At 40.9% G+C, this 11,077-nt stretch overlaps 2 pseudogenes; both read right to left on the reverse strand.

Moving 5' to 3' along the window:
• Positions 1 to 1,614: 1,614 nt before the first annotated feature.
• LOC137032489 (microfibril-associated glycoprotein 4-like) lies at positions 1,615 to 2,631 on the reverse strand (annotated as a pseudogene).
• Positions 2,632 to 4,560: 1,929 nt separating this feature from the next.
• Positions 4,561 to 10,707, reverse strand: LOC137032000 (microfibril-associated glycoprotein 4-like; annotated as a pseudogene).
• Between the last annotated feature and the right edge of the window lie 370 nt (positions 10,708 to 11,077).

Genomic DNA, 11,077 nt, shown 5'->3' on the forward strand with positions numbered 1-11,077 from the left:
AGGGAGGGAGCCTTTCTCAAAAGACTCATTATATACTGCTACAAGAAGTGGGCTCAACAGAGCTGAGAACTTTTTATAAAATTCTATAGGGAAGCTATCCGGTCCAGGTGCCTTACAACTCTGCATAGCCACAACAGCTTCCATAGCCTTTTGTTCCCAGCTAACAGAATTTTGTTATAAGAACGTTCTCTAAATATTCAGTGTTGGTTCTGGGAACATTAAAAACTTCCAGTTTTCTTGACGTTAGAGGAACGTTTTTATAAGGTATAATGTTCCTTAAATGTTCTTTCAACTTAATTTTGATCTAAAATTCAACATTGTAGGAACGTTGATTTGTAACATTCCAAGAACATGAAAATGTTCAGTTTTCTTAATGTTAGTAGAATGTTATTTAAAGGTTAGTATGATGTTCCTGAAACATTCTTTCAATCATTCAAACACCTGCTGTGAACAAACACTGAAAGAAAGAGAAATAAGAACACAAACTACAACTTTCTTCAGCCACAGCCTTAGATGAACTGAAGATAAAAGACATTAAAGACATCTCTGAAGATCTGATTCAACAACTCCACAAACAGCATTACCAGCTTCACTTATTACTAACCAGACTGACTTTATTTCTGTCACACGTCTACAGAAGCTCTTACTGAGAATTAACAGATGTTGTTTAGATGTTGATGTGTTTGTGCGAGTCCGGGGTCACCATAATGGAGATCTGTGTTTGTTTTAGTTGAGCTCTTGACCCTTGACGTTTGTTAAGTTATTAATCAGCAATTGCAGGTGTTTTCAGAAAACATTTTTGCATTGATAAAGCAGATCAACATGTCTGTTTTAATAATAGACAAATGACTGCATTAAAGTTGTTTAAACAACTGTTGCAAAATAGGCGATACATCATAAAATCCGATTTAAAATCAGGCTGTGAATGTATCCCTATGCCTTTAGGTTTCATATCTTTTGGTTAATAAAATTGCCAATCAAAATGCTAATCCGTCCAGACCTAAATGTTTTTTTCTTCTTTTTTCGAAACAAACTACAAGTGTGAACGCACCCTAAAAGTACTTTATTGGCATTGATGGTTCCATAAAGAACCTTTAACATCCTTAGACCTTCTGGTATTGCTTTAAAAAAAAAAAAAACTTTATTTTTGCAATCTTTATTTTTAAGAGTGTAAGCCTAAATGTTTACCGTAACAAACGCTGATTTGATCCATTCTGCCTTTGATTTTATGCTGGATCTCACCATATCATAAAATCAGACAGTAACAACCATAAAGGTTGGAAAAATCACATACTGTGCATCAGGTTTGTTATTATATGGATGCATCAGGCCTCATTATATAATGACGAGCAGAATCAACCCATCATATCAACAGATGAATCGTTCTGGTTCGCAATAATTCATCTGATGAGATCAAACACATTTGACATAATGCATTAAGACATATCAATGCTGGAGTTAATTTGATTTATTTATGTTTAAGTAAATCAAAAGAACAAAACCAAAGATATACATTGATTTACTTACAGCGAGGAAAGTAAAACCTTGAAGCTTTACATTTGTTATATTTTGGAAACAACAGCTGATAATTTGTTCCTGAAAACATTAATGTTTCTAAGACACACATTTAATCTTCATGCTGATGAATTTCATACCGACAGAGAAACTGTTTTTTCAGGTTTTCCAAACATCACCAATGGCTTGATGTGTGTTGTCTTCTCCCCACAAATACACACCGTTGGGGTTTGTGTGGTGACATCCTACTGCGTACCAAAATGCCCCGAGAAACTGTTTGGCACAGTTCCCATCATAGGGGTCTTGGTCTTTGTCAAAGGTGGAGAACTTCTGACCATTATGGTAAGATAAAGAGTCGCATGCAGAGAAGAAAAGCATCATTGAGGACATTAACTTCATATTTAGATGAAGAACATTTCAGTGAAATTACAAAAACATTTGATAGTGCATGAACAAGTGCACTCAAGTGTGAAAGTGTGAAAGTGTCCTACCTGCTTCTCCATCAGTGAATCCTGAAACATCCAGTTTATACCCGTCAGTTTCAGGACCCACAGAGAAGGACGAGTACTGAGCAAAACCTTTCCTTCCGGTGAAGTCCTCCAGATCCACTCTCAGCATGTACTTCCTGTTACGTGTCAGCTGGTACATGTTCTCCAGCCCTGTTCACACACACACATGAAGAACATGTTCAACCAAACACATGATCATCCACACAAACGAACACTCACTGTGAGATCTTACCCAGCCAGTATTCTCCTTCAGTGGACCCGAATCCTCTCTTGTACTGATTCCACGGCTGATAGAAATTAATACTACTGTCCATTCTCCTCTGAAACACCTGTGATGGGTTTATATAGAAGATATGAATCATAATGTATGTTCTGATGTGTATTTAATGATCTACAGTCACATTCGTACCGTCCATCCTCCGTTGTCTTCATCTTTCCCACTTGAGATCATGTGACAGTAAACCCAGACAGGAACGTCACCTGCTGGATAGATGGAGTAAATCCCACTGACTGTTTGTCCTGCTTTATAAAGGTCAGAACAGTCGACCGGCTTGAATCCATCAGGAACCGACACAACAAACCCCGTGAAAACAGAGAGCAGAGCCCCAAGATTTTTTTAAATCTTGAAGAAAGCAAACCAAAAGTCATCAGATGTTTGTTTATTGTCTTGAAATGTCTTAATATTCTCTGAGGTAAATAATGAAGAATAAAACAGTAACCCACCTTTTGTTGTGTCTTGTGTTGTTCAGTCTGACACAATCTCCATATATCTGTCAGATTCTCAGGCTCCTGTGTTACTGTAGAAACTTATATTGCAAAACCCTTGATTCTTGCTACAAACTGAATGTTAACATGCTGCCTGCTGCTTTTGTTATTTATTAAATCACTTTTTGCTTTTATTTTGGCAGGATAGAGGAGAAGCAGCAGGAAAGTACAGCATCAACACACCTCTGACATGATGACTGAATGATAATTTAATTTGGGTTCATTTATCATATAAATGTCTATAAAATAGTTGAGTCACTCGCATCTTCAACCAACCTTTTTATCAGTAAGAGCATCTGTCATTTCAGTCACAATGTTGAAATACTAACTGGTGATACGTTAGATACTATAAATAAGATATATACAGTGAATGAAAACTACACCAAACACAACATCTCAGACACAAGGTATACAAATCATGATCACATTTGATTAAAGATTCTCACGGCAGATGGAAGAAAAGACCTTCTATATCGCTCTTTTAAACAACGAGGGTTAACAAATCTGTTGGTAAAGAAGAGGGTGAGATTTATACTTCATGAGGGAAGACAGATCCCTATAATCTCAATTTTCAGAGAGCCCCTTGTTCTAGGGCTGGCCTCGTTCCCCACCCCAACATACCACAGCATACAAAATTACAGATGCCACTGCAGTGTATCATACAAAGTCCATAACTAAACCCGGCACACCCCAAAACTCAAGTGGATATGACTCTGAGCCTTTTATACAAGTAATTCATGTGATCACACCAGTCTAACTTTAAATAAAATCCCAGTTATTTGATGACAATTTTGGGTGAACTAACCCTTTGACATAATGCCTGCTTCTCTTATTATTTATTAAATTAAAAAGCTTTTTGCTTTTATTTTGACAGGACAGAAGAGAAGCAGCAGGATCTGATATGATGCAAATCTCCATCTGAACTTTTATCAGTAAGAACATCTGCAAAATGTTGAAATACAAACTGGTGGTAAGTTACATGGTTAGCAGTACACTCTAAAAATATCTGTGCACCATACCAAAATAAACTCCTAAAAAACCAACAGTTTGATTTGTCTAAAATCTATTGATTACATTTTTATCATTTAAATTTTTAAAGGAAATATAACACATTATATTTTTAAAATATACTTAATATTTTTGTTCAATTTTATTTAAAATATTTGAGAATGGAGTAATTAAATTACTCTGATTCAAGAACTAAAATTATGACTTATTACACGTGGCAATAATCAAAACCACATTGATATATTGACTTTTATTGCTGGAGTTTATTGTTGATTCATTCCAGTTGTATATTTAAAGAAGTGACCCAAAAGTAAGAAGAAGAAAACAATTGATGAGTACACAAAACATCAGTGATATATATTCTGACATGATTTACTAATCGCGTCGGCGCGTTTTGCAGGATTTTTTTCACATTGCACCAAAACAGACTTAAAATACACTGTCATTTCTTGTCATAGAGACATAAGTAATATGTCAATTGAAACTATAGAATGTCTTCTTTTATTTGTATACACTCAGAATAAAAACACAATGTTGTGCTTTTTGTAAAATAAAGAAAACTAACATGATGCGTGATCTCTCCTCTCCCTCTGAACGAAGTCCAATCTGATAGTTCTCAGAAAATGAACTGTAACTTATGAATGCTAATGACAAAAAAATGACACTTACGTCTAAAGAAACGTTGAAATGTCAGGTTTTAAATCGTGTAAGTCAAATCGAAAACAAACATTCTGTGTTTATGTAATCTGTATGAAAAGAGAGCCTTGTCAGAAGTCCGAGATTCAGCTCATTACCCGCTAATGCGGCCACGCCCACGGAGCGAGCGCTATTCAGAGGCAAATTCAGAGGCAATACATGCATTCATCATCTCAGTCGTGTATTTATTGTCTTGAAAAGTGCTTATTTGGATGTTAAAGCCATGGTTAGCGATCTCTAGAAGATATGCCATTAGTTCCTAGTTCCTTTTCTTCTTTATATGAATTTGTGGCCTAAAGGTGTACAGAGAGCGCCCTCCGGCTGCAAGTATGAATTGAAAAGACCATTCCTGAAATGTCCTCTTCTTCTTTAGAATAATTTGTGGACTAAATGTGTACAGAGAGCGCCCTCCAGCTGCAAGTATGAATTTAAAACACAGTATCCAACACTCATAGTGATGACAATAAATATTACTTCTCAGTATAGAAAATTGACATAAATATATAAGAATCCATCAATATTTCTCCAAATGTGCTTGCTTTTAAGCTAAAAGCCTATATGAAATGCCATAGTGGTAACATAATTGTTCAGACACTTTGCATCACAGAAATACATTATATTTTAAAGAGTATAATAGAATACCATTATTTTAAATTGTAATAATATTTCACAGTGTTGCTGTTTATGATGAGCTGAGACATTATTACAGAGGGTTTTTTTCACAGCCTACCTGACTGAAAGACTTCATTAATATGCAAGTCATTTCAGGTCATTATTATGTGATTCTTTTGTCTTATCAGGTGTAAATGGCCCATTATTCATGCAGATTCACGCCTCCACGCATACTGTGTTTCTTGGCAAAAAATGTCTTACAAAAACTAAATCAATATATTGTTTTATATGAAGGAGTAGGCAGCATAATTTTTACATAATTATGAAGCAAAAACTCTAGTCTACAACCTCCAATACCCAGAAGTCTTGTGAACACAGATTTAACATACTTTTTTTGGCCTTATTTCAGTGACTTAAGTTTTTTTGTTTTTTTTTCAATAACCACGCACAAACATTATTCCTTCAAAAACACAAACATGTACATACATGTTCCTCACATATTATTGTAGCCTAGTTTGTGCTGAATACAGTGTAATGACACTTTTGTCATTAATGTGTTTATGAACAACTGAAAAAAAGCACAAATGTCAGGGCATGTCAAAACTTCTCCAATCCCCAAATCAGCCTCAGACTCCAGAAGGTTAACAGAGGAAAGGAAACTAAACTTTAATTTGATTGTTTTGTTTTGTAATGTTTCTTCAAAGGTCTAAGACACACGTCTGATCTTCATGCTGATTTTCATAACAACAGCATGACTGTTCTTCCAGTGGTACCAAACATTTCCAATGGCTAAAATGGTGAGATCTTCTCCCCATAAATACACACCGTTGGGGTTTGCATAGTGACAGGTATTGTACCAAAATGCCCCGAGATACAGTTTGGCACAGTTCCTCTTATCGGAATCTTGGTCTTTGTCAAAAGTGGAGAACTTCTGTCCATTGTGGTAGGTCAAAGAGTCACCTGTAGAGAAGAAGAGCATCATTGAGGACATCAGGTGCACATTTACTCAACTGAATGTGATTTTAATATGAATGAAAGTGTCCTACCTGCTCCTCCATCAGTGAATCCTGAAACATGCAGTTTATACCCCTCAGTTTCACAATCCACAGAGAAGGACGAGTACAGAGCAAAACCTTTCACCTTCCAGTGAAGTTCTCCAGATCCACTCTTAGCATGTACTTCCTGTTACGTGTCAGCTGGTACATGTTCTCCAGCCCTGTTTACACACACACATGAAGAACATGTTCAACCAAACACATGATCATCCACACAAACGGACACTCACTGTGAGATCTTACCCAGCCAGTATTCGCCTTCAGTGGACCCGAATCCTTTCTTGTAGCGATTCCACGGCTGATAGGAGAATGGACGGCAGTATTAATTTCTCTGAAACACCTGTGATTGGTTTATATAGAAGATATGATTCATAATGTATGTTCTGATGTGTGTTTAATGATCTAAAGTCACATTCTGTCAGGTAAATAGGCAGGATTCAGATGCGGGTGCAAACAGAAGGTTTATTGAACAGAAAATAACTGAAGCGTCGGAAAAACAGGTCGTGGGTCAGGAAAAGCCGCAACCGCGGCAATCGGCACAAACGGAAAAGGCTGCTCACAAATCCAGACAATCGCCGCCGAATGCGAGTGATGATTGAGTCCACAGTGAGCGCAGTAGAATGGCGAGACAACTTGCAGCCACAAGCACTGGAGCCTGAACAAGACAGGAAGAGACAAGACAAGACAAGACAAGCGTACTGATACGGACACAGGCAGTCAGAATAGCGGTAGAAACCATAACAGTCTGACAAAGGATAGAGACACATGAGGGGCTATAAATGGAAATAATAATGAGGAGAACAAGTTAGGAGCTAACGAGCAGGAACAGGTAAGGGCAGAGACACAAGCACATGGCGAGCTGTCAAAACAAAGCCACGCACCAAAACACAAAACACGAGCACAAAGACAGGTGATTAGACCCGACACCTGACAGTACCCCCCCTCCCAGGAGAGCCACCAGGTGCCCCAGGAGGAGGCTCACCTCGTCCCCGACGGAAGTCCTTGATCAACGAGCGGTCCAAAATGTCCTGGGATGGCACCCAGCACCTCTCCTCTGGACCTGCCACTGGATTAACCACCTTGGTGTCACGGTATGGACCAATGAATCTGGGTGCCAGCTTATGAGAGGGCGCCCGGAGAGGCAGATCCCTGGTAGAGAGCCATACCCTTTGACCACACACATAGGTAGGAGGAGAGGGCCGGCGGTGATCGACTGCTGCTTTGGTTCGTCTAAAGGTCTGGGCCAAAACCCCCCTGACCTTTCTCCAGGTGCGACGGCAACGCTGGACAAAAGCCAGGGCAGACGTGACCGCAGCATCGGGTTCCTGTGATGGAAACAGAGGAGGCTTATAACCCACGGAACACTCAAAGGGGGACATACCTGAAGCCGCCATCGGAAGGGAGTTGCGGGCGTACTCAATCCAAGACAGCTGTTGGCACCAGGAACTTGGGTTATTGGATGTCAGACAGCGGAGCATTCTTTCCAGATCCTGGTTGGCCCGCTCACTTTGCCCATTGGTCTGAGGGTGAAAACCAGAAGACAGACTCGCAGAGGCCCCGATCTGTCTACAAAATTCCTTCCTCCGGGAGGCGAACTGAGGACCCCTATCAGAAACCACATCAACCGGCAAACCATGGAAACGGAAGACGTGATCCAACATCAGCTGAGCGGTCTCCCGTGCGGAGGGCAATTTAGGGAGGGGAAGGAAATGGGCCGCTTTGGAGAAACGATCCACCACCGTGAGAATGAGGGAGGAAGCCCAGAAACAAAGTCAAGGGGGCGATGTGTGACCAAGGACGGGAGGGTATGGGAAGGGGGCGGAGCAGACTATCAGGAGGGCGGTTAATCGGCTTACATTGAGTGCAAGTGGGGCAGGCCAACACAAACTGTCTGACATCTGCAGCCAGAGAGGGCCACCAGAAACGCTGACGGATGGCAGACAACGTTCTCCGAATCCCAGGATGGCAGACCAACCTGGACGAATGACCCCACTGAAGGACTTCAGAGCGCAGCGCAGCCAACACGAACACGTTCAATACCCCAGGAGAGCGCCCCAACCACCACCCCTTCAGGGAGAATGGCATCGGCCGCAAAGTCTCCCTCTGGAGCATTGAACAGACGCGAGAGAGCATCGGGTTTAATGTTTTTGGACCCCGGCCGGTATGAGAGGGTGAAGTTAAACCGGCCAAAAAAGAGTGCCCAACGGGCTTGGCGTGAGTTTAGCCTCTTGGCCGAACGGATATATTATAAATTCTTGTGATCCGTAAAAGTTGGCAAAACCTAGAAAGCGCTGCAGAGCCTTACGAGAGTCGGGGACTGGCCACTTAGCGACAGCTTCTATCTTGGCTGGATCAGGCTTGATCCCCCTGGATGAAATAATGTGGCCAAGGAACGTAACAGACTCGGCGTGGAATTTGCATTTCTCTGCCTTGAGAAACAATTGGTTCTCTAACAGACGCTGGAGGACATGTCTAACATGTTGGGTGTGTGCTTGGAGAGAGGGAGAAAAGATAAGAATATCATCCAAATACACAAAGACAAATTGATTAATCATGTCTCCCAAAATGCTATTGACGAGACCTTGGAAGACGGCCAGAGCATTGGTAAGACCAAACGGAAGAACCAGATACTCATAGTGCCCCGATGGAGTGTTGAATGCCGTCTTCCACTCATCCCCCTCCCGAATGCGCACCAGATGGTAGGCGTTGCGGAGGTCTAATTTGGTGAAGACCCGAGCTCCCTGTAATAATTCAAAGGCAGAAGACATTAAAGGTAGGGGATATGTTCTTAACAGTAATGTCATTCAAACCTCTGTAATCAATACAAGGACGTAGGGAGCCGTCTTTCTTCTGAACGAAGAAAAACCCTGCACCAGCAGGAGAGGAGGAATGGCAGATGAGCCCATACTTAAGTGATTCACGAATATACTTGTCCAAAGCCTCTCTTTCAGGACCAGAAAGGGAATAAAGACGACCCTTAGGCGGAGAAGTGCCCGGGAGGAGCTCTATGGCACAGTTATAAGGACGATGCAGAGGAAGTGAGGTGGCCCGAGACCTACTGAAGACCACCCCGAAGATCAAAGTACTCCGCAGGTACACTGGTAAGGTCAGGAGGATCCACCTGTGAAACACAAGACACAGAAACAGGAGAAAATGCAGCACCTAAACAAGACACGTGACAAGACTGACTCCAGGCTAAAACGGAATTATTGACCCAGTCAAACTGCGGGTTGTGTTTTAGCAACCATGGGTGTCCTAATATTAACAGAGCATTAGGAGAGTCCAAAATAAACAGTTCAATCTCCTCACAATGATTACCAGAAAGTGAAAGGCTTACACGGGGAGTGACGTATGTGATGGTAGTAAGGGGACTTCCTGCCAGCGACCATGCTACAATGGGTTCAGCCAAGAGGATGGTGGGAATATTCCATTTGAGAACAGAGGCAGAATCCTGGAAATTTCCCTCAGTGCCTGAATCTATAAGCGCTTGACCCGAGTGGGCATCTCCCCGGAAGGCGAGATGAAAAGGCATCTGAGTGCGCGTGGCTGGAGAGTTAGAACAGGAAAAAGCGTCCACCAGGACTCCCCGATTCACTGGTGGGCTTTGGCTTTTAACGGGCACTGAAGGACAAAATGGCCCGGCTTGCCACAATACAAGCATAATCCCCTCGTGTGTCTCTGTCCTTTGTCAGACTGATATGGTTTCTACCACTATATAAAGGGAAATAATAATGAGGACAACAAGAACCAGGTGTGAGAGATGAGCTAACGGCCAGGAACAGGTAAGGGCAGAGACACAAGCACATGGCAAGCTGTCAAAACAAAGCCAAAACACAAAACACGAACACAAAGACAGGTGATCAGACCCGAGACCTGACACATTCGTACCGTCCATCCTCCTTTATCTTCATCTTTCCCATCTGAGATTATGTCACAGTAAACCCAGATAGGAAAGCCACCTGTTGGATAGATGGAGTAAATCCCACTGACTGTTTGTCCTGCTTTATAAAGGTCAGAACAGTCGACCGGCTTGAATCCATCAGGAACCGACACCACAAACACCGTGAAAACAGAGAGCAGAGCCGCGACAAACACCATCATCTAGAGAGAGACACAACTGATCAAGATCCTCGCTTATAATGATCAAATCACACTGAAATTAAACCAAAATATATAAATAAATAAATTCATTATCTATGGGGTAAATGCTGAAGAATAAAAGAGTAACTCACCATTTCTGTTCTGTTCAGATCACTGGATCTTGTGTTCAATGGCTGAGTCCTTTATTTAGAGCGTTTACAGTTTTCTCAACCCATCTTTTATCAGTATGAAACCACCTTTTAAAATCATCTGAATCATTATTTTATTGTGCAATAATGTTGGAATGTCTACCTTTGATGCAAGCGTTCAGAAAATGATCAGTTGGTCCATTTGACTGTTTTGCAATGTTCTTCAAATAATATGTACAAAAAATAAGCCTGATGTTTTAATGTTTTGTTGATCGCCAACTAAAATTTAACTGTGGGAGAAAGGGGTGCAGGAGAAGACTGTTGATGTTTTCCTCACGGATAATTTTTCCGGGAATTTTTGCATCAAAAAATCATGTACATTATATGAATGCAACATGGACCAAAGACAAAACGAACAAAAAAACAGGAAGATGAACCTTACGAAAAAGAAGTTCTTTAAAGTGTGCTTTTTGTATACTTCTTTTAAACTAAAAATAAGAAAACATACTTTCAGTTTACTTTTTATATACTTCTGAGAAATATACTTAAAAGTGCACTTAATTGTACTTGACTTATACTGACAGAAAAATCTATCCCCCGTTTTCACAAACAAGGCTTGAGATAGTCGAAGATTAAAATCAGGGGCGGAGCCAGGGGGTGGCCAGGGGTGGCCGTGGCCACCCCTTTG

The sequence above is a fragment of the Chanodichthys erythropterus genome, chromosome 12 (assembly GCF_024489055.1).
Source record: "Chanodichthys erythropterus isolate Z2021 chromosome 12, ASM2448905v1, whole genome shotgun sequence".
Classification (NCBI taxonomy): Eukaryota; Metazoa; Chordata; class Actinopteri; order Cypriniformes; family Xenocyprididae; genus Chanodichthys; species Chanodichthys erythropterus.